Consider the following 25,918-nt stretch of genomic DNA (forward strand, 5'->3'; position numbering starts at 1 on the left):
ACTATGTTTTGTAATAGTACGAGGGCTAAAAATATAAGACCCTTAAAATGTATCAATGTCTGTGGTCTCACTGGGGACTAAGAAAACCAAAATGGTTGAGAAAATGTTTGAGGATATCCCAGTGGACAAAGTTCTAAATTGTGTGTAGCACAGAATCTGTAAAAAGTAAATTTGAGGTATGATTCATGCCCCCAAAACAGTTCTTTTAATCTTTATGCAGAGAAAAAAAAAATCTCTGAACAAACCAACAAGAAAAAAACGCCAAGCATAACAAAATAACCCAACACCAAAACATGGATAGCTCTGAAAATAATCAATAGCAGAACTGTCAGACAAGATGCTTTCTTTGTGACTCTACAAAAACCAGATTTAAAAAAAAAAAAAATATATATATATATATTTAAGAATTAGATAATTGCCAACAAGAGGAGAAGACTGATACTGATATGGGGAGGGTTTTGGTTGTTTTTTTAGCATGGGAGTGGTTTATGGGGGGGAGAATTGGTTTGGTGTTTTTTTCTGGTGGTGGTGGTGGTGTTGTTGTTGTGGTTGTTTTATTATTATTGTGATACCCTCAGGTGTGCAGCAGATTCCTTTAGGAAAAAACAACTTAGTACATGCTCTCATTCATGTAGTAATTCAGCCTGCATTTTAGGAGACACTGTTCTCTCAGGCTACCACTGGTCATTTTAAGGCTTAGCCAAGAAAATGCTAAAATGTGCAGATGTCTGAATGTGATGAAAGAATGACAGAAAAGCATGACTTCAGACTCAGTTGTAGAAGATGTGGACCTGATAAACTAAAGCATACTAAGAAAAACGTTAAGTTGAAATGAAGATAACACACTTGGAAAATCCTATAGAGAAAAGTGAGCAAACAGGCTGCATTTAACAGACCAGCAGGTCTGTAGTTACAGATGTCTGTAAGGAACTTGGTTGGTACATCCTTTTCTCATATAAAAACCCTGGAGATGTGTGTCCTGGGCATCACTATCACTAATGAAAATTAAAAAAAAAAAAAGTCTTTGGCCTTAGATTCTGAGAAAAAAAAATAGTTTAATTTTTTATTTATAGAAGGTGATTTAATTCTAAGCCACTTACTGCATTGGTAAAAAGGTGGCTGGAAAACAGGACATAGTGAAGAGAAGCATCATTTTCAGCAGCAAATGCATGCTTTTCCAGAAAACAGGATTTGAGGAAAAGTTGGGTAGTTTGAGATACAGATTCTGAGGCTGCTTGACAAAGGTGGGTGGGAAGTACCCCAGAGGTTCTATACCTGCCCATCTCATACAAAGCAGGCAAACAGGCCTGCCCTGGAGAGGCAAAATGAGGCGTCATTGTAGTTCCATGATGTCTCATAGGTGGTAAAACAAGACTCTTATCCTGAGGCAATCAAGTTTTTACTAAAGAAGATTCTGTTGAAAGATACCTGAAGAGCTGCAGAAGAATATATCAACAGGGAAAAAACCAAGGTGATGCAGAGCTTAAAAACATCCTAAAAAGTTTATTTTATACACCAAGAACACTGACATGAAAGAATTTATAAGGGTTTTTTTCCATGCATCGAGAATAGGGGATAGTTAAAGTAGTTTAAAAAGAACAGTTCTTGTATACATCTCCAGGAAAGTGACTCCTGAAGTAATGTATGCACAGAGGCATTTGCACTTAGGTAAAAATTACTAAAAATCTCACTCCACCTTCTATTCATTTTGGGCTGCTGCTCTCTCTTTCCTGTTAGAAATGTGTACTTACATAAATCTGGGCTGTGCAAATCAAATGCATCCTCATCAGATATTAACTATATTGTGTAATGGTTCATAATGGAGCTTAGGAGATATGAGATGAGCCATTTCCTATCTGGCCTATTCAGAAAAATGCTCAATTCATCCTTCCCTTGTTTTTCTTGGCACTGTGAAATTATAGAACAACAGAAAAGGTGTGTGTGTTGTTACCTGTTGGCAATTTTACCAATCTAAAACTGCAAAGTAGAGCACCTTCCTTTGTTAAGTGATATTAGACCACTTAGAGATCTGCAGTTAAAGGTGCAGCTAAAGCAGGTATGGAGATATGGAAGCTGATGAAACAACCTCTCATGGTCACAGAGCTTATCAATCCAGAAATATATGTACTACTGTATTCCACACTTCCTAGCAGAACTTCTGTGGAAGAACCAGTTTAATCAGGTACGCAGAGCCTTTTCTTTTTCCTAAATAAGATGGGAGCCTGAGTGCTGATGAATTTTTTGTATCCCACAAACCTTTTGAGATGACCCTTGTGGTTGCTAATCCTGAAAGATGGTCTGGCTGTCCTCTTAGAAGAGCAGCAAGAAGGTGGACTGTTGGTCATGTTTGGCACAAAAATAGGTACTCAGCAAATCTTCTCTAAAGATAAGGGGCTTGTTTACCTATAGCCCCTAAAATATGCAAGCTTTTTCTTTGGTAACATAAAGTTTCAGGATTTCTTCCTGCATTTTCCAAAATGACAGGCTTAGGCTGATAAATTGTTAGATGAGCTCTTGGAACTCTCTCCTTAGAGGAGCTGGATAATAGCTGGAAGACAGGGGGTACTCTATTTTATGATTGCCAGGCTGCAGGGAGCATCCCTAAGGAAGTCTTGAAAAATGGTGTACTGTCAAGCATTGTGAGCCTGCCTGTGGCTGTCATATCTTGGTAATGGTGGAGAGCTGAACCAAGCTTCCCAGGGGAAGGCAATTATCTCCTCTGGGGAGAGTGTGCACAGAGCACCTGCAGCTCACACATCTCTCTCTAAGGAATCCTTCTTAGCAAGACAGTTTTGCACTTAATGCCCAGACCGTCCTGAAAGGGGCTTTGCATGGAGTGATTGATAAACAGAAGTGAAGCTGGAAGGTGGAGGACGACAGTAAATACCAAGGGATCTGATGGGCATGGACTAGAGGCTTCTGCTGTACGCATCCCAAAGCCACAGGCAGACTGTCCTGGGACAATCTCAAATGACTTTCTGTGTGTTTTTCCACGTGCTCACAGCTGGGGCTACACAGTCCTGCGGGAGCACAACATGGCTGATGTCTCAGCTACAGGGACATGTGCCTAGAGAGAGGAGTAACCACAGCCACACAATTGCAGAGAGGAGGCACACATGCATGATTCTGATGAGTGATGTTGGCTGGACCTCATCACACCAGTCTGCCAGGTTGCTGATTTCCAGAGGAATATTTCATTTTGTGGCTGAGAAAGCTGGACTTGGGGTCTAAGCAGGGCAGAATGCTGTCTGCAGACTCCAAAGAGCTTGGTTGGTCTGTAGGTGCAGGTGTGTGCCTCCTGTCATCTTCTGGTTTTAGGTGGGAGGCAAAATGTTGCTGCACTCATTTTGTGCTACTGTGGCAGTAGGGCATGGATAGTGATACTGGTGTATGCAGCCATACTGGGCTGTCTGGTGAAGGATGTCTTGAGAGATATAAATAATTCCTGGTGCAGGGAGTGATCGGAGTGCCAGGAGTAGTCCTCCACAGCACAATTTAAAGGACTGAGTGCTAGCTAACATTCATGCTCAGGCATACCAGGATGCACTGAAAGAGCCTGCTGTAGATGAGAGATTTGGCAGCACAGACACAGCAGGGTTAGTCTAACAAAGCAGTATATATGCAAGCTGTAGCAGAGCTACAGTGTGAAAAGAGAACTGGTGAGCTGAAGGATGCCAGAACTGTGAGTGTTAAAGACAAAAAACCCTCCAAATTTGCTTAAAAACCTGAATGTTTGAAGTGAGTGGATGCAGTTCCAAGATATTAAACAAAAAATTACTGGCTAGAATTGCTCAGTTTTGTCTTTTTTCTAAGAAAGTGGGTGAAGTTTATGTTGACTTGATTTATACTTAGTACAAAAGCACAATATTTCACTTCATCAGGTGAACATAATGTTTTCAGCAAAGCAAAAGTGAAGCATCATTGTGTTATGAAAAGCCATGCGAAGTTGAAATGATTAATTTGAAAATGCTAAAACAATACTGTCCAATATCTTGATTATTTTAAAAAATTCTAGAAAATATTAATTTGCATAATACTACAGGCATTCTTTCATCTTGTTCAGTTCTGCATATTTTGATGAAAAAAAATGAACCAAATATTGAAACTTGCCTGTACATTTACAGAACCACAGAATCATTTAGGTTGGAAAAAACCTCTGAGATCATTGAACCCAACCACAGTCCTCACAGCCAAACTCAGCATTAAACCATGTCCCCAGGTGCCACATCTCCACATCCAGGAATGGTGACTCAACCACTTCCCTGGGCAGCCTGTTTCAATGCTTGGTAACACCTTCAGTGAAGACTATTTCTTAATATCTAACCTAAACCTCCCTGGTATGACTTGAGGCCATTTCCTCTTGTCTTATTGCTCGTTACTTGGAGAAGAGGCCAACACCCACCTCATCCTAAACTCCGTTTAGGTAGTTGTAGAGACTGACAAAGTCTTCCCTGAGCCTCCTTTTCTCCAGGATAAATAATCCCAGCTCTCTCATCTGTTCCTCATCAGACATACTCCAGACCCTTCAGCAGCTCTGTTGCCCTTTTCTATACACACAGGAAACCCTCACTGTCTTTCTTGTAGTGAGAAGCCCAGAACTGAATACAGGATTTGAAGTGTGACTTCACCAGTGTCAGGAAAACGGAGACAATCACTGCCCTGGTCCTGCTGGCCACACTTTTGCTGATACAGGCCAGGATCTCATCAGCCTTCTTGGCCACCTGGGCACACCCTGGATCATGTTCAACTGCTGTTAACCAGCACCCCCAGGTCCTTTTCCATTTGGAAGCTTTCCAATCTTCCCCCAGCCTGTAATGCTGCATGGGGTTGTTGTGACCCAAGTACAGAACCTGTCATTTCACCTTTTGAACCTCTTGCATCTGGCCTCAGTTCATCAATCCAGCCTGTACAGATCCCTGTCTAAATCCTTCCTACCATCTAGGAGATCAACACTCCCAACTTGGTGTTGCCTGCAAAGTGACAGAGTGCATTCAGTCCTCTCAACCAGATCATTGATGAAGTTATTAAACAGGACCATCTCCAATACTGAGCCCTGGGGAACAACACTAGTGACTGCCCACCATCTGAATTAAACTCAATTTACCACACCATCATTTGATCCTAGAATCAATTTAAAATTTGAATTTACATTTCTTAATAGCTTGCCTCATCTGTGAAAATTTTGTGTTAAAACGCCTGTGCAGCCAAGACTTAATGGGAGACTTACGCAGTCTCGTATCATGGACAATGTGCTCCAAGAGTATATATGAAAGAAGAAAGGGTGATGAAAAGAAAAAAGGATTATTTATTTGTTAGACTTTGGTCTTGCTGTAGACAAGTTATATTTATTTTGCTCTGACCTAAAGCAATTTCTGTGGTAACACTAAGAAAAGAGTCTAAGGCAACCATGAGCACAGGATTCATGTGGTAGCACAGATGCCAGTCCCAGCAGGTTTTCAGGGAGTGAAAATTCTACTCATCTTTTATACCCAAGAGCAATCTTCTCTAGCTTTGCCACTCAGACATTTGCTCTCACAGTGTCTTACATAGCAAAAATAGTGACTATGACGGTTAAGGAGTGCAATCACAAATTCTCTACATCAGCAAAGTTTATTCTTTTTGAAGGAGCTTATGCATTTTCTATTCAATACTGAAACCATAACAGCTTCTTTTAAGGAAGTAATTTATCACCAAATACATTATAAAAATTACTATTTTTTTAGTGTTTTATGTGTGTTCTTAATCCAAGTTCAGCTCTTGCATTTGGTGGAAAACTAATGCTTAACTCTGTGCCTCATAATGAGGATGAAATGACACCTAAAACCTGCTTTTTTGAATTTGTACAAGTTAGGTTTTTTGGGGGACATTTCAAATAGAATAGAGTAATTCATTTCTGAAATCAAGACTTTTTCTTTAATGGCTTGATTATAACCCTTGATAACTCCTGGGATAGAATTCTAACATAGTTAGGTTTGTCCTTAATACATTCAAACCTCATCAATTTTGCCGAAATGATATTCAAGCATGAATGTTAACTAGTAGAACTGTAGTCTTTGGATTGTTGTAGTTGCTGTGGAATCATGGTGGAATATCGAAGATGAGATCCTTTTTTGGTTCTGACTGCACTGTTCAGCAGGGATATTGTGCAAATCACTTGAGTAATAGAGACTGAATCTGTGCTAAGTAATAATAAAAGAAAAAGCCTTCCAATGAACCTTTTCAGAATATAGTTTAAAGGAGGTTAGTTTATTTGCTATAATACTGATTTTTTCATTAGCAATATTGTTTCCTCCCTGTCCCTTACACAAAATAGCACAGAATTTGAGGAAAAATAGAAAGGCGTTGTTGGCAAATAGCACAGCTTTATGCTTTTTATCATCAAAGAAGGAACTGTCTCAAGATCAGTCCAGAGAATGGAGTCAGCCAGTGCATGGGTTGTTCTCCACATATGGCTTCTGTTCTGATGTATATTTGTACATTCACATGGCTTGTTATATATTTGGTGAAACTTAAAACATGTCACTGCAGTTAGTTCTGTGTACTGTTGTGTGATTTATGTGGGCGGGGGTGGTTCTGTGAAGGATCAGTAGGAAGAGCTTCTCAATGCTTTGAGCTAGAAAACTATCAAGATCAAATGCATCCTCTCTTTTTGACATGTTTTTGCTCTTTTGGGTCATTGATCTTTTGAACTTGCTTTTTTCATAGTCAATAATCCATCCATAAGCTGCCAGTCTTTTTATTAGACTTTTCCCCCTTCTTTTTCAATAGCTTGACTTTATATGGTTTTTAGTTCTAGACACTTTTACAACAGCTGAGTTCAAAGAGTGCTTCTCTGCATCCCTGCTGCTCTCCTGAGGCACATCTTTTAGTGCATAAGTTGGCCTGCAGCTTCACTTCCCTTTGTGGTATGTTGTGGAGGGTGCCAGCTCTGAGGTGCTTTAAGCCTCAGAGACTTGCTTGTTCCCAGGAAAAGAAATATGTTTGAGCAAGGATGATTACTGAGCTACTTATATTTGAGTTTAAATTGTACCATTCAAGGATAGGTTAAGATACAGGCAACTTGCTTTCCCTGTGGCAGTTTAGCATCTCAGTCTAAATCTTTGTTCATTGTTAGTTAATGACTGAAAACCAATGCACTGATTGTGTTGATACCACAATATAAAGGCCTCCCTTTTTTCTTGTACCATAACTTATATAATCTAAATAATTTCCTAACTTGCCTGATATAATTAGGCAGAGCAGTTTGAGTCGTGATTTCTAACTAGAAAAAATTCAGGAAAGGAAGAAAACTACAGGTTATGACATAATTTTTTTTTTTTTACATTGTCTTATTAATGACAGAATAGAAATAGAATTATATGGAGAATATTACATTAAAAGTTGAAAACATACACAAAAAAGACCCAATCCTAAGTATATAAAGGAGAATTTTGTGAGAAAAGATTGAAGAGATAGTGAAGGAAAAGTTAGGTCTCAATATATGAACAAAGAAAGAGACTTGTGTGTAAAAAGGGCAGGAAATCAGGAGAAAATTTTCATATACCCCTTGCTGGGCAGTAGGTTTTATCTCAGATGTGTAATATCTTGAAATCAGTGACAGTGAGACTAACATAGATATACATCTGAAATGGCACTCTACCATTCTGTATTGGGTATGACTTCAGACTTCTCTATATTAAAATGCCATGGGCTAAATTGTAGTCTATTATTTTTGAGTGCATCTAGAAAAAGCACTCAAATGCAAAGAAATTATAGTGGCTACTAACCAGAGAAAAAAAATAAACATAAACTGAAATAAAACAACTGACAGTTCAGAGTACAGGAAAGCACTGAAAGTGAGGTCCTAAACCCTTTTTTTTATTACCAAAGAGAATCTATGAATGCTGTTCTGATAGTCATTAAATAAGTAAGAAAATGCACCTGAGAATATAATTATTCTCTTTTGGTTAATCATAAACCTTTGACGTTTGCTGCATTATTCACTCTTTGAAACTGAGGGATTTAGAAGTATTACATTATATATATATGCCACTCTTTTAATTTTTTATTGGCACTTTTCTCCCAATGGTATTTTCAAGTCAAGATAGCTAACAAAATGCTTAGTTATAACAATTGTTTCTATTGTATATTTGTGCCATAACCAAATGCTGTTAGAGATGTCATTTGAAGAATTGTTGTTGTTTATTGTGTTTTTCTTCAGATTTGCTAGAGGTCCTTTTTCATAGGGGAAAAAACTTACTAAGTATTAAGTTTAACTGATTTGGAAAAGAGAAGGAAATACAAAATTGGGTGTGAAAACTGCTCATGATAAACTCACTGCTCACTGGTCATAACGTCAGAATTAGTTGCTATGAGTGTGATATTGCAAGGCAAACCATGTCAGAAGCTTTTTTTTTTTTTTTTTTTAACTAAAACACTGGATAGAGTTGATTTCTTACAGCAGTGTAATCCAGAATTACTTTTTACAAACTTAAAAATTAAGACCAAAATCCCCATCTTTCAGGACTTCAGCTAGTGTTAGGAAAAAAATAAATATTATGATTGTCAATACTTCCTTTCGGATTGGGAAGAAAATGCACACTTTTCTAAACTCATGGAAAAGTATTATTCATTAATGATAAAGCATAAGATACTGCTGCTGTCCACCTTTATTTTCCTTGTAACCTAAACTTTATTAAAAATGAACAACAAAAAATAGAACAAAAGCTCAGCACACATTACATAGTGTATTTCCATCATTTTACTATTTGAGAAATAGTTCAGGAATAGATTCAGATTTCATATACTTAATAAAGTAACTGTCAAAAAATTTGAAAATGGAAACAATATTTGGCATTTCACCCTTTATTTGAATAAGAGCTGACATTAGCTTTGGATTCCTGATTTTCCCACATAGCCAAAGCTCTTCTTTTGAGATGCAGATTTCTTTTCAGTTTTACTTTGGTGTGAAATTTCCTTGACAGTCTTGAACTCTCTCCTGTCTTTCAGAGCAGTCACATGAAAATGGATAAAAACTATGACCACTGGAAGAATGCACCATGTGGCAGTGAAACACCAGGCAAGACTTGTGTTAGAGTACAAACAGTAACATGCCATCATTCTGCATGCAAGGTATTCTCTAGTGCCAGTAGAGGCTAGTAAAGTTGGAGAACTATGAGGAGTTACCAAATTTGGACCACCAATGGTGCCCCTCTGAGCAATTTCATTGAATTTAAATTGCTTTTCAATTGTGTAAAAATTATTGTAAATCATACTGATAAAATGATGGCTCTGTCTTAGTTAGGTTAACACACATCCAGTACCAAAATATTTAAGTTATATCTGGTTTTGGGATTTAAGTTGAACTAGGTAGCTTTAGTCATGTACCTCAGAAATGCCAAGCTTAATTCCTAATTGCCAAATTCAAAGGAGACAACCTTCCTTCAAATAGCTAACATCCTCTTTAGATAGCTTTTCTCTTATTCAAAGCATCATATGAAGTATTAAGTGTATACTTCCAAAAGTTGAGTAAACTAATGAGGACTAAATATGAAATTTATCTAACTATATTGTAAGCGGTAAATTTGATGTATTTTGCTTCCTTACGTCTTTAAAACAGATAAAGTCAAGTATGCGATTGATCTCTTTATGGATTCAGTCTTGAAAATAATGGAATAACCATAGTTCTGGTAATTTCAGTCATTCTGTGATTTTACTGAAGGCTATTTGAAAGAATTTCCAGAGCAGAATTCTGGTCTGGACAATTTGGAAAAAGTGGCATAGATTGCTTAATGCTTAATAATTTAATGAAGACTAATGCACAGTTAACCTGAACTTCAGTGGAGCCTGTACACAGCTGTGCAAAACAACTACTACTAATGGGCCACCAAAATTGCTTTAGGTGGTTTTTTGAGTAATTAAAAACAGATGGTCAACAATATTTTCCACAGTTTCTAAAAAATGTAGTAGCTACTACTTGTGTAATCAAACACTGATATACTTGTTTATAAAATGACTTTCAGATTGGATAAGGACAAAAAATGATTAGAGGAAAAAACTGATATTGGCAACAGAATACTACTTCATTGAAGACAATAGCCACTCTGGATTTACAGCAGGATAGAAGATAACATTTAACCCACAATTCATAACTCTTGATTTTGAGTATTAAAGAGAATGAAGGTCTCAGCCCAGAAGCTCTAGAAATATTATTCACTATAATTTACATTAATAACCAACTTTTCCTGCATACTTTTGCTTCTGATTCCTTCTCCCACCCACTTTGCTAACAGCCTAACTTGCATTGTTGAAGAAGAAATGCTGCAGATTTGCATAGATCAAGCTGTGCTTCTCAATTAGATCAATGCATTTTCACCAAATTCATTTTAGAGCTTTTGACAGGATTGGTACCCCCAGATACTACAGGTTTTGTGTGTTCCACATCCATGAATAAGTGACAAATTAAGGGAGATATCTTCAGCAATGCTGAGTTTTGAAGAACTTGGTTTGTAATATCTTGTCTTTGTCACAGAAGCTATACATTCTCAGATTAGTGTACAGCTATTCAGTGCAGGGTTATAGGAGCCTGTATATATAACAATTTCAAATTCTTAAACTACCCTTAAGAAATGCTTAAGTAAAGCATGTATATTTAAATAACTTTTTTATTTTTATCTGTGAAAGCCTCCTTTTACACACAGACATTGCATTTTTATATTCTAAAAGCCTGTATTTTTCCTAAATTCTATGTTCTAAATGTCTGTACTTTTCCATTTGCAGAAAAAAAATGTTGCTCTGTTCCTAGCAGCTCAGAAGGTAGCAAGTACAAAATTTGAGAGATGAGAGGTTGTGAATCATCAAGTACTTCATAGGCAGGTGGATGTGGGGAGAAGCCTTGAGTTCTGTTTAATGGTGTGATTTCTATAGGAGAGGTTAAAAGGCCCTGCAAGCAACATCCTCAGCTGACTGCATATTTTCTTGATCCTGGCAGAATTCAGTGAAAATGTAGTCAGATTTTTTATTTGGTGTTGCTCTCTGCTCAAACCACTTCTCTGGATATAACAGACCTAAAACAACTAAGTTCATTAGGAAATTCAGTAATTAGAAGGTTGTGATTTCATCAGGCATTTCCTAAGCAGAATATAGAGCCATTTATATGAGTGTCTTTCTGTCTGTGTTGCTTCATTGTCTAGGAACAGCCTTCCAGAGGCCACTGTGTGGAGATGGATTGGTACCTGTAGCTTATTCAAATGTGAGTACACAAAGCTGCAACCCATGCTTTCAAAGTAGGTGGGGCATATATAAGGTGACCCAGTGAGTTTCTGTAATCCAGGGTGGTTGTAACATTCTTCATTTCTTCCTCCAGGAAGATTCTGGGCAAAGGGTGGAAAGGGGAATTGAATTGGCTTGGTCTCTACTATGAGCTTATGACTTTTTATTATGAGTATGGGCAAATAAAAATGAGACTAAATGATGAAGTAAGGAGATGTCTCCCTTTCCCTTTTTTTTAAAAAATCCCAAAATTAATCTTTAAAACTGGTTTTGGCTCAACTATCAGTTGAGTCTGACACAAATTATCCACCCTTAGGTGCTCTGGATAACTGTACAGACTTAGTAAAACTTCAATATCTAATGGCATTCATTCATCAAAAGGATGGAGTGGTGTTAATGGCAATCATGATAATTACATCCAAGGAGTTAAAATCTATTTCAGTGATGCTTTCTGGTTAATGGAATTGATCTTGACCCTTCTCTAGCAGATATCCCCGCACAGATTTGTATATAATCTCAATGCTGTTCTCAGCATGTGTTTTGGTTCATTCTCCAGCAGAACATATACCCCTGCTGATGTATTTGATGCAGCACATGTAAAGATAGGGAATTCTAACACAATAAGCTGTGGTAAGACAAACATAAATCGCTTCTGTGTGTGTCTGCATAAACCTCTGCCTTCTGTTTTTTTCCAGTAAAATCTCTGAAACCCAAACCCACATAAATCTGCATCCCTCTGTGGAAGACACACCTGATTTAGAGCTTGTCCTTATTGAGTAATGCCTCATTTTGTCTATCATCTACATGATTTGTCTGTGGAATACCAAAGGCACTTTATACTACAGAAAAAATATGACTTCTTAGTTGTACTCAACAACTGGGCTGTGTGCTGTATGCAAGTTCTTATTGAGTATTTTGTTCATTTCCATGGGTATAAAATAGTTGTGTACAAAAAATAGGGATTTTATCCTGGATATAATTGTTGAAAAAAATATTTTTTTCAATGATGAAATTCAAAAAGTCATCTCATAGGGTCTATCTTCTACTACTTTTGGCTTATTTTTTAATTCTAGACCATGTTTCTGATTCATGCCACATTTACTTAAGTACAGCTAAACAACTATCTTTAAATACATCATACTGCAGGTGAAAAGGCAAAACTGTAAAGTGGTGCCTTATGAAACTAGTAAAGCTTATCTGTACACTGTGCATTAAAAGAACTAAGAAAATGAGAAATATACATAGTGGCATTTTTCTTTTCATGGTTCACTGTAGAATCTTTAATTTCATTTTAAACTGATGGACGTAAATCAAAAGAGAAAAGGTTGTTTCAGTCAAGCTAGGAAAGAGGCCTAGGTTTATTTGAATCCTCCAACCTACTCTTTACTTGTTCCATAGTACAAAAATATCTGTGATTTATGTGCGATGGTTTAAAGTAATAGTTATAGAATATATATTGATATGCCCAATAACATATTTTTTATTCTGGAATAGAATGGGAAGGACAATAACAAATGGCAGAGATTTAGAATTACTTTAATATTTCTTTCCATAACAAATATTTCTCTAAAATCTAGAAAGCAAGTCAGTCTGTTTTGCTATAAATTTCTCTCAGACCAGTTTTACTTTGGAGTCAAGGAATGTCAAAAGTCATCCTGAAGCCTTTCTCTGAGGACAGGCCTTCAAAGGATCTTTTGCCTCCATTTTCATTGAGATTATAGAAGGGCAATTATTTTTTGAGAATGTTTCACCTGTGTCAAATTCTTCTTAAATAATTCAATTCTTGTGAAAATAATTGAAGACATGTTTGGACACTAACAGCACAGAGAAAATTATTTAATCTGTTTGGTGTCTATGGGAAAAAAGCTGAAGTAAACCAATGAACAATTCATGATAACAGATCTGCATTAGAGTTTAGAGCTAAGGAGGAGACTCCTCACATCTGCAAGTTGAATTTAGTGCATCAGATATTCTTATTTGTGTAGTCACCATAGTTTGTATTTTAAAGGTACTGTCATGTTTACCAGTAGGTTTTACTGTTACAATTTCCTTCCTTGAGACCTGTTACTACTCTTGTTAATGCTCTTACTTTTCTAAGAATGAGAATTGATGTTACTAATATTACCTGGTATCTAGAGGTCTTCCATTTTAGACTCAGAATTGATGAAATCAATTTCTAGTTTCTGCTTGATAACAGAAACAAGAATATCAGGAGATAGAAAGAAACATAACTGACCTGCATCATGTTAGTTTTCTGAGGTGTTTCAGAAGCACTCTTCCGCAATCACTTCCAAAAAACCCCGAAAATGCTGTGAGATTTGCAACCAACTCTTCTCTCAAAAAATATTTCACATACCCCCTCAACTTCAAAAATATTTTTATTGTTCTATTTTGTTGTGCAAAATGCACCACTGTTTTCAGTGACAGTATTAAATAATAGTCTACAAAAACCATTTAGAGAATGTATGTTAATGTGCTACTCTTGTGACTCTGAATTACATTTATCTTACATTTTACTTATCTGTGTGTTGTTAGAATGCTTTAGTTTAACCAAGACATAAAGAGTGCTGAATCCACATTGATTTCAAATGCAGGGATGGTGACAATTCCTGCAGTTATGAGTTACTTTTCTGCATGGGAGTTTCTAGCTGGTGAGCTGGAAAAAGAATATTACAAGTGATAAATAATGAGCCAGAGAACCACTCATCCATCACTACATTTTGTAGTGATAATTTTCTAATAAGTAAGAGTCTGTAATGCCTCAGAACTCTTTCCCAAGTTTCTTAAGACATCTAATTATTCAGTATGATTCAGACACAACTGAATTTAAATATGAAGATTTGTTTTGAGACTGTGGAATACAGCAATAACCTTATCCCTTAATTTTCTGAATTTTGCTTCATTTACTTATTAGCTTCTAAAAAAATAAAAATGCATATCTAAACAGTCATTGTAATTTTACATAATTTGAAAGCCACAACCAGAAAAGTAGTCTTTCGTAGCAGATAACACTGAAGTACAAAACTAAAACTAAGTCCAGAGACTTTTCATTATGAAATTCCAAGAGGAAGGGAAATAAAATAAGTAGAAGTGTCTTAAATATCGTAAGAGCAAGATCTGACAGAGGAGATTTAATTTTTTTATCTTTTAGACACTACTACATAATTCTAGTACAAAGAATTGTGATAACAGTCTACACCTTCTGTATTGGAGCTGTTTTGAAGCTGGAGTTGATGCCCACTGCTTTCTCTACCCATCTTTTCTTGTCCTCAGGCCAATGGAACATATGAAGGGAGGGTAGAAACCAGAATCTGGGCAACAGTTATCTTTCACAACCTAGTAAATACAAATTTTGCCATGGTTAATTTAATAGGCTTTTAATTGACCTGACAGGACTTAGGTGTGAACTGATTTTAGCTTCTTTTAACAAATTTCTAGAGTTGACGCTTGGTTATCTGCTTAAACTTAACGTCATCCTTGGTATCTGACACAGATAAGGGAGTAGGTTAACAGGCCTCACATACCAGGTAGTGTGGTAGTCCAGCAAACAACAGCCCTTTGTGCCAGCTGAGACAGTGGCAGGTTATTCTGCAGCTTTCAAAGTTCTCTGAAAACCAATGCGGGTGGCATAAGGGAAATTCTGTGATGAGAAAATATTTAAAAATACATTCAAGGGAATCCAAGAGTGAGGAGGAAAAGACCCCATCAGCAGCTGTGCTGCTACTGGTGGATATTTATGAGTTTTGGTAACTCACAGTGATATGGCACAGGACAGCTCTGCCTGGAGAAGACCAGGAGTCGCCAATCTTCTGACTTAGGAGGATATTGGAAAGGAGACTACAACATGAGAGAAATTCAGTGAATAATATTTTTTCCTTTCATTACAGTTTTAAGGCCTTTTTATTATTAGACTATTGATCTTATTGTATCTGAGTGAATGACAAGTATTGTACTTTGAGTAATTTAGATGCTATCTGAGCTAAGAGTAAATTTTTGGTTTCACTTAAAAAGAGCATTCTACTTTTACCAACAACACTTAAACTGTAAGCAACATTTTTGGTAATGCCTTTATGGAGACAATGTTATCCTGAGGTATGCTAAAAAATATTTATCTCCCATTTTTTTTCCCCTTCAAAAGTTTTGACTTGAGGAAAGCTGTGGGTATACTGGGCTGAGAAGCAGTGTGTGGTGTAAGAGATTCCAAAGTTAGACAGAGGCTTGGTGCTGCAGGGATGTGAGGAACAATTCTTGCTCTTAGAGGAGCCTCCTGGTATGGACAGTGGGATTCAGACACATTTGAATTGCTCTAAGATACACAGAATGCCTGTGAAAACACAGTTTTGAGGAGGTTGTACTCTGTATCCAGGAATTAGAGAAAACAAAAGAGGCTTTGGGGTTAGACAGTGGAAGGCTGAGGAACAGGGTTGCATTGTTTTCAGTCTTGGTTTGGGAAGATAGAGAAGGGGACACAGGGAAGGCAGGAGAATGTAGTTTTATGCTAAATGGATTTGCACTGTAGTTACTAGAGCCCTGAAGTTTGAGTGGTTGAATGGCATAATTTTTTTCCCCCAACTGTTTTCTGGTTAAAAAAAAAGAATTAAAAATGTCACATTTATTTCTTTGCAAATCTGGAGAACCAAGAAGTTTTTAAATGTTTGTACTCCACTTATTTTATCTTTAGATTTGTGTAGGAATCTGGGACTGAACACCATTTGCTTGTTTCTTGCTACCCTTCTACATGTGTAACAGTGCTTTGCTTTTGAACTTTTTGCATCTCTCAAAGGAGAATCCTACATTCACAGGGCTTTGTTTTAGGAATTCCCTGATCTTTCAAACATGCCAAGTTGCAGTTGTCAACCCTCTCCACACCACCACATTTTCTCCTGAATATCTTTCAGTGATAGTCAGCCCTAATTGGGTAATTGGTGCTTTCCAGGTGCAAGGGGAGCAGCATGTCCAGCGGTCAGTGTCACTTATCTCTTTAAAGTGCATACAGCTCAATCACTTTGTGTTAAAGTGTTCAAAGCAGCATTTCTCGGGAGGATGCACCCAAGTCTGTGACTGCATCCACCATGAAATCTGAATGTACTCAGATAGCTGTGTACTGCAGACTGTACTTGGTTATCTGCCAAGAGCGAAATTCCATAGATGTACCTAAGAAGCTGTAATCACAATAAATACCCTTAAGCTGTGTGACTGTGAGCTGCTAGAAATCCATCTGTCTGGCTTGTGTACATGCATGCATTTTGAATCTTTCTAGCAAGGGAGCACTTAAGATATGTTTTTTTAGAGACCTATACCCTCCACTGAAATATTTTCAGATTTCTTTCCTAAGGGAGTGTCTTCAGGTACTACCATGGGTAACCATCACACAGCTGGTCTTATGGATTAGTGGGAAAGAGTGTGTCATGGTAAGTTCTTTAAATAGGGTTCAATTTGAAGTATTTTCTTCAAATAGACCGGTATTGATGCACTACTATTGTTCAACATCTTTAGATGTGGAAAAGTTTGACATGGTAAGAATAGCTATGTGAAATTTAAAAACAGACTTAAAAATTTATCTCTTGTCAAGATCTAACTTGATTTAAAAACAGCTGTAGTCCAGCTGGATTGCTATAATTTTTTTTTTAATTCTTATCTGGCAGTGTTATATTTGAACAACTGAGCTGGACCAGAACTTTACTTTTTTTGTTTGTTTGGGTTTTTTTTAAATTTTGTGTTATGAAAGACACTTTTAATGTAAGAGTCCTACATGAAAATTCCATTTCATGGAGATGTAGGAAAGTGTAAAAGTTTTTTCACTGACTTACAAAACTCAAGTAACATTCTTGCATGTCGGACTACCCCAGAAAACACAGTGCAATATGCTTTCCCGACTTCTTTGTGTACATTTGTCTCTCCAACAGCAGTTTTCCTGAACAGAAAATGCTCACTTGAACTCTTAAGATCCATTTTTTTAGTGATAGTGAAGAAATCGGAATCCCTATGAGATCTGAATTTGTGGATCTAGAATTCCTGGTTTCAAGTGGAATGAGAAAAGGCAAATATTTTAAATCAATAAGTAGTTCAATAATGTACTTCCACTGACAGAAAATGTATGTGAAATAGCATACAGATCCTGTTAGATTGCTGCATTAGCAAAAATGAATTCTAGTTTTCTCACTGTATTTATTGAAATCCAAATACTCTGAAAGTAACAGAAATTAACATGAAGGAACATATACAGAGTAATTAACTGAACTTTCCGGAAAAATTGAGGGAGTTCACATATTTTCAACATTTCAGTCTTGGAAAACACTTTTCTGGGGTTTTGCTCTCAGTTTTGTCCTGAGTTGGATAGACATTTGCCTATACATAACTGCAGAGAAATTTTTGAACATTAAACAATTCTTTAAAATAGTAACTATTATTTTTACACTTCTGTAAGTTTTTAGAACTGTACTAAAACCAGCCCTATAAACACCTTCCAGAAGGAACAATCCAATGCAGAATTTCAGCCATGATTAAATCTTCTGGAAAGAAGTGTTTGTTATGGAAATGCTGACACAACATTAACAATAATAGTGTATGTAGACAAAATGAACAGTTTGATAATGGATCTTAAAATGAATTACAGACTTTTTTGTGCAGTAGAAGTGATGGTGATGGCATTACTAATTTATTTAACTTTTATAACTGTAGATTAGCACGTACATTTGTTCAGCTGTTAAAATTCACATACAATTGTTTTAGCTTTCTAAAATAAAATGTTCTTCTATTCCAAAGTTATAATGGACCTGCTAATGGGGTATTGAATACTGCTTCTTGTCATCCATCTCTTGGTGGAGAGGTGATCATTACTTTTCACTAAATAATTCTCAGTTTTCTACACATTCACACAAAATTCCTTTTACAAGGAATTTATTCCACTTGCATTTGAAGATAGCTCCAGCTAGTGTTTAATACTTATTTGCTCTATAGTATAAAAGTATATTTTCAGGGATTTGCCAGGATTAAGAACAGTTTTCTTAACTTTATCAGATTTGTCAACCATATGCATGTCTTCAGACTTGAAATTTGGGTGCTATCAATTGAACTGACAGGGAATATCTTATAAAATATTGATTTTAAAAAATATGTTCTGGTGGAATATTTCATTAAAATGAACAGTTGAGAAATTCTTGAGGAAGAGTGAAGTTGAAACTATAATTCTTTATTTGCATTTCTACATCCTTAAAATAAAAGCCAAAGAGAAGTTCCCAAGCATTTGGTTCTATCCAGCTCAGCACAAGAAGCAGAAAATGCAAGAAACCTCAATTTCCCCACTTTTTCAGTAGGTCCTTGGGATAGTTTCTGCTTCTATAAGGGGTCATATTGCCTTTTTTTTCCTGGACAATCTCAAAAATCTTGAAAAATTTACCTGCCTTAAAGGTATGTGTATGGTTGAATCACCAATGACTAAAGTCAAGCTGCAGTTTATAAAATGATGCTTAGGAATGAGATGTAGCTCTCCCTGGGGTTAAAATATTAATTACCTGGAATTGTAGTATTTTCCTAAATTCAAGTGCATAGAATTACTGCTTCAGTTAGCAAAGAGTGGCTTAGCACAGAGATACAATTGCTTTATAATATTTTTAAATCCTCATGATTTATACTGGAAGAGCATTGTCAGAAAGTTTTAACAGTCCAGTTCATATTCTGCTTAAGCTGCCCTTTTTGATGAGCAGCTTTCAGCAGGGCTGCTGAAAGAAAGGATGAGAATGGAGAGTAGAGGTTTTAAAGCTTTCAGTTATAGAGAGAATCAGTTCAGTGTTCAGAAATTTTCCAGATTTCTAGACAGGGTCTAGAACCTGTAACCAAACCAAAGAAGACTCTTTGTCATGGAAGTTTAAAGTTAGCTTTATCTACGATCCTCCACTACAAAACATTTCCAGTTCCTGACCTCAGTTCCCATGGCAATCTGTGGCAACTCCAAGCTAAGAGTTAAAAGGTTCGTGCGCAGGCTTTAAACGTGAGCGTTCAGCTATGAGACACTCTGTGTAGGGACTGGCCTTTATTTTGTTACAACTCTCACATTCTGAGTTTTCTCAACAGTTATGGGTGTGAGAACTGGACGTGTTACATAAAAAAGTGAACTTACTAAATAGACATATTCTTTTTTTTTTTGGTTTTCTGTCTAGGGATTGTCTGAGACTTTGGTGTAGTCTTCCAGCCTGCCTCTGTGGTAAACTTTTACAGATTTTTTTCCTTCACTTAAGGAATCTCTTTCTTGTCAGAACATAATGAAAGGAGTCATGCTGTGGTGCAAATGATAGTTCTTTATGTTTAATCAGCTATTTTCAAGTAATTCTAGTCAATACCAGAAAGAGACTTAACAGTGGTTACCTTGCACTACTACCTGAGAAACACTGAAAAAATATTAAGATATGTATTTAAACCTTACCATATAAGTAGAAACCAATGTTGTCACTTTCTGATTGTCTCTTCTTATGAGCCCACATAATAAATACATGTAAATATAAAATTTGAAGTCATAGACATTTATGGATAGCAAGAGACATTTACGGATAACAAAATTAGCCATCTACTGAAGAGTTTTTCAAAGACATTAATTTAGAATTGAGTCATTGATTTCTTGCAAAAGGCCCTTGTGCCAGCAAGTTTGTAATAACTGGGAAGATGAAATAGAAATTATCAGATGAATGAAATTTATATTTAGAAGCACTTTTTTTTTTAAAGCCAAACTGCTAAAAATGTGACATTTCACCTGCACTACATAAATCAAAGCTATTGATATGTGTCTGATCTTTTATTCCCCATGAGCAAAAGTCATCAGGATAGCACTTTGCAATTCATAGTGTGCTACTCTCTAAAGAGATCTAGTTGCAGAAAATCTAATATACCTTCTCCATATAAAATGATTTTCATAGCTAATTGTAAGACACTCATTTGACCTCCTGAGATCAGTCAATCAGTGGGCTGGTGCCTTAGTTGGCTTCAGGGGTGGTAAAATTTTCTAGCGGACAAGTTTTCTGCTATGGTAGTTTGAACTTTTCATCTGTTAGGGTACATCTGAAAAAAAAAAAGTGAGAGATTCTCAGGCATTAATTGTAACTTGTGTGGTCCCGCAAGGCATAAGGAAATTTATACCTTGCAAGGCATAAGGAAACTGAAAGGAGCACAGATAGAAAGGTAAAGGTTCTCCTACCTTATCTTGCAGCTCTGGAGAGAGATCCAAGCAGGGGAAACCCTGAAAAGCTTGAACTGTGTGGGGATGTCTGGTTACCCTGTGCATTATTTCCCTAAGATTTATAATTCTTGTGGCAGTAGACTTCACTACTCTCATAAGGAGCAAGTTACTCTGTGTAACTTGTTTTACTGCATGTTAAATACATCACCTACATCCCAAAATTACTCATCATGCAAAACTATCTAAGCATGAGGGGGATTGTAAAGAAATGTGGAAATAATTCAATTGTCCTTGTCTGCTCTTGTATTAAGAAGTTTTTATTCAATTACTCCAAAACTTTCTTTCTTTCTTGATTAACTTTTCGGAGCAAATGGAGCAGTAGAACAGCAGTGTCATCACAAAATGTATTCAAACCTTATGGACTGAAGATAAAGATTTGATTTTATGGAATTAACTGCAAATGCTCTGCAAATGTTCCATGGACTACAATACTACAATGCCTTTACAGTATAAACAAATTTTTAAATTAATCTTATTTTCTGTGAGAGGAAGAAAATTATAATTCAATTTACATTCTAGCAAAGAGGAGAATGTAGTAAGGTTCAATAATGCTGTGTATTTGCTCCCAACAAAAAAATAATATAGTTGTCTCATTGGAATGTTAACAAAAATTATTATCACAGTTATAATTTTTAATAGGAACAGTATCCAGGTCTTTGATCTGTGACATGAAATAGAAAATATTGTTTACTTACTTTGCTAGAAAAATTAATAATGCATGTTATGGCACAGGGTGCAGTACTGCAGAAAGAAATTATTTTGAGAACTGTTTTGGTCATCTGCTCAAATAGCTGTGCTTTATGTTTTGATGATCCACCTTTGTCCATGGCCTTGTCCTGTGCATTGTTACCTGAAAGGGTTAAATCTTACTTGCTTTTCTGCTTGTATTTGTTTCAGTCTCTACTAATCTGATTTTCACAAGCACTACAAATATATGCTGTCTCTGGATGGAGCACTCCTTTCTGCCCTTCTGCTATCTTGTACCTGTACCCTCAGTGATGCATGAACAGAGCAGACCAGTTCTGCAGTGCAGAGAACAGGACTCCATGGTGCATTTGAGGGAAGCATTTCATCTTATATCAGTAAGGTCCAGAAAAATCTGCTTTTTAAAATATAGTTCACATTCCCACCGGGACTGCAGAACAAACAGATATTGGAGTGTTATATTTGTTGAAAACATGTTGAGTTCCCAGAGAAATGTGTGTGTATATATATCTATTCTCATAAACTTTATCATGTGCCTAGTGTTTTTCACCATTGTATATTATTCTTCAAGCACTGGGGAAAATTTGTGCTCTATTAAGAGAGAGAAAAGTTCCTTGAAGGTGGTCAGATGTTTGTAGCTTCCATTATTGGCAAAAAAAAGCAGGAACAAAACCAGTTCTGTAGATCAGTTTACATCCCAAGCCTCATGTACAGAGAGGAGTTTTAGACTGAATCTTTGTTTGAGAAGAAAATATTTATACTAACATCTAGTCCTAGTCTGTCATTCCTATTCCATTAGTTCATCTGACACTTAGCACAGAAGGACCTCTATGGGGCACAGGGTTGTGTGGTTTGCAGATAAAAATATTTTTGAAATTAGGGAAAGTGCAGCATAAAGTGTGATTGGGGAACACCTTCTACATTGATTTATAAGCAGTCTCATCTCAATAGCCAATTGTCTCCTGTGTATCAGAGCTCTGAGGAACATAAATTGTATCAAATTTTGTGAGGTTCAGCTTGGGAAGTCAGCCTGCTCCCCCTAGCTGTGGAACTAAGATTTTTTAAAGCCACTAATTCAAAAATTTGTTTTATTGTGGTTATTATTTTAAAGTGATTGTTGTGAGATGCTGAAAATATCGAGACAGTTCTATCAAAAAAGTTATGTGTGCATCGTTATTTCTGTGATGAGAGAAATAATGCAGATGTGGGCAGATCAAACTGTACTGAAGTCAGACTTTGCACAAAGTCTTTGAACATTTCAAAGCAACAGGGAGATGATCCAAGTAAGATATTGAGGCAGGCACAGTCAAAGAATTGATATCATCTCATAGAACCCATGGAATATTTGCAAAGCATTTTCTCAGTTATTTTGCATGAAAAACAAGTCTCCCTTCAGATCCTTGAATTCCACTATTTCTGTAACACTTGTGTTAGCACTGCTGCTCTAGGGCTCTCTAAATCTGTATAGAACAGCTTCATGACTGACAAGTGCAGAAGAAAGATGCCAGAGGCATATTTCTTGCTGCTCAAAGAAGAAATTTTTGTTTCCATGTATGAACTGTCAGCCATGAGCCATTAGGATACTCAAGAACCTGATACAGCACCGCTTCACGTATCCTGTTCCTTTGTAATGCTTGAGCAGATCATCCAGGCCCCACTCACACAGCTTCCAGCTACCAGAGAAAGCAACCATACATCACTACATAGGTAACTATATTGGTCAGAAATCACAATATATTAACATAATTTTCTAATATATCCAAGCCATTAAAAGTCAGCAAATGTAAGTACGAGAAGCTGTTAGTTGGCCACATAAGAAGCTTATTTAGATACACAATGCTTGGAAACACTTTGTAACTTAGTAAAGAGCCAAAAGGAAGGAAGTTGAATTTCTCCAGGGCTTGTGGTTTTGTATTTTCTATACTGTCTAAGTTTGAAACTAAGTTGAATACTGGGAAAAAGGTACAAATCCTACTGCTTACTTCCATCTGAGCATCACTGAGTTTTACCCAGTATCATCACACAACCAGAATATTTTAAGCTTCTAACAAACCTTGGGGAATCACTCTTGTAATCTGTACCTATGGGTTATAGATCTCCTATTTCCTCTAAAGTAGAATCAGGAGTGCCAGGGTCAGGACACCTGTCAAAGTGATCAAAAAGAGAAATAATATTTCAACACTGCGAGACAAAATTAAACTTAGAATATACATGTCTCATGTGCCGGTGACTTAGTTTGGCTAGAATTACTCAGATGCTTGTGAGTACTATAAAGGACTTTATCTGACCAGAAATGTTCCCCTTTGTGTTTTACAGTACCTAAGATAGCTTTGCATCTAATGTTATTGAGCTCAGAAGTCCACAAAATGGTTACTGCTGTCATTACATGAGTTAGAGTGAGGCAATGATGTTCTTTTTATTTCTGTTGTTAGAGGACATTGTATTAAAGGATATAGAAAAGTGTATGGATCTTTAATACAGTATTTTATTGATGTTTCATACAGTAAAGAAATGTCTGGTACCTAAACAGACTTTACAGAATTAGAAATGTAGCAAGCAGTCTTCCCTCATTCTCGCTTTTATTTGTGTCCTATATATGTGGAGAGATTTCAGGTCAGCCTAATGCATTACTCATTGAAGAATCTTTCCAAGAAATAAATTCAATAATGAAGTAGTTGGAAGCCCTGTATATTCACACTCGTAAATGGGAAAAGTATCAGCAAAGGCATGTTGTTATTGATTTTGTAATAAGCTGCACTAATTAACTAACTAATAGGCCAGCTGGAAGTCAAAATGGTTTTTTTTTTCCTGCACAGGTTGAGAGAAGCAACATTACCACTGGAAGTATTGGAATTTTGTTTTATGTCAAAGGCATGTGCTGGGAAAATAAACGAGTCCAAAGCAATTGTGTAGCGTGGTTTTCCAAAGAGAAAATAAATAAACTGAACCACTACAAAAAACTTTTCCCTGCAGAAACATATATGTTTCTACTTGACTTGTTTAAATTAATTTTCTTTACTGGGAGTGCGATCCATTATTTTGATATCTTTTATGGTGAGTATCCTTGATTGCAGCTACATACCAAAAGAAGGAATTTTGCCACTTTTCATTAAAAAAAAGTGTTTTCAGAAATGTCAGAGTTCATTTTAATGTCATTGCTTGAGAAAGTACTTCAAGAATGCCCCAAAATGAGCTTTTTCCAAGATGTCAGGTATTGAAATAATAATAATGATAATAATAATTTTGTCTAATTATATTGGAATCACCTTTTTACAAGTGTTCTTGTAGGCAAATATATTAGTCATATGCTAAAAGCCAGGGTGCCCCCATAAGTACAAACATTGGAACATTTCTCACAGAGAGAAATTCACAGGTTACTTCCAAGTAAGATTAATTGGACTGATTTCAACTTGGCTGGTTTCTCTTGCATAGGCAAATAGGACACAAGAATTGCTTTAGTTTGTTTGCTTCTTTTTACTGACATTTCTAATAGAAAACTCTAGTACTCTGAAGCACAGGTACTGAACCTCCATTACTTTGTAAGTGTATAGTTTACAAGGTATATTGGAAAAGTAACAAGAAAATACATGATTGTTTTTTATTGTAGTATGCACTTCTGTATCATTCTGGAGACTGCAGCAAAATTTTAAATGTTTCTTTATTACTGTTTAAGTGTTTCAGTTCGTGAGTTTTGAGGTGAGATGTCAGAACCACCACGGTCATCTTGTTCTGACTGCCTTTGCACAGAAGCTATAGAACTTCTGTGAGTAATATCTGACTGGGAGATGCACAGTGTTCAGTAGTCATTGGTCCTAGATAAAAACCCCAAGCCTTGAATCTCTTACTTTTAGTGATAAGAAATGTTTATTAAGTTATACCAATGGCTAATTTAACTCCCTGTTATAAAGATGGCAAAAATATATCTATTTAATTTATTAACCTTTAGTCTACAACTTGTACACATCTCATTATATCTTAATTTGAGAAACAGATGAGATAGATTTAAAAATCTGCTTTCTTTGTGTTTTATATCCAGGTTGTATGCTTCTTTGCAATGTATTGCATTGAATTAACTTCTTAGCTTCTCTATAAATGAAAGATTAGGGTTCTTTGAACGTTCATGGAAGTTTATTTTTTTTTTTCCAATTTATTGATATTCTTCCTAAAATCTGAAGGTCATACCTGGATATAATGCTCTAATAGTGGCCATATCACTAGCACAGTGTACAAAGAAATAATGTAACCTTTCTTCTTCTGCCATGGCCTACACAAAAATAAAGTGAGTAAATAATCTCAGGATGCAAACTCTTTGTGCCACAGCCCTGCAAATTGACTGGATGATGTGATGTCTTCAGAAGTGAAGAGTTGTACTTCATAAACTCACTTCCTGCTTCTCAGAAAATTCACTTATATTCAGGAACCTGTGTTAGTGGACGTGAAGATATTTCGTGCTTCCGAGACACTTGGATGAATCCTTCAAAATGCCCTGAGCCCTCCTCAAGTTCCCAAGAAAAGGTGAGAGCAACAATTACAGGCAAGTAACTGGTGTTACGGAAGCAATAGGCTTCCTGTTAGCACAGTGCAGAGATCCTCCAAGCTAGCTGGGGTTTTGTGCTTTAAGCCAACTCTATGAGTTGTGTCTCCACCTAAATCAACAAAAAGCTCAGTGGAAAAATTATCTGCTGCTGCGCCATGCACTGAAATGACAAAAGATGCTGTACTTCCTGAGCAGGG

This window comes from Ammospiza nelsoni, chromosome 4 (genome assembly GCF_027579445.1).
Source record: "Ammospiza nelsoni isolate bAmmNel1 chromosome 4, bAmmNel1.pri, whole genome shotgun sequence".
Lineage (NCBI taxonomy): Eukaryota > Metazoa > Chordata > Aves > Passeriformes > Passerellidae > Ammospiza > Ammospiza nelsoni.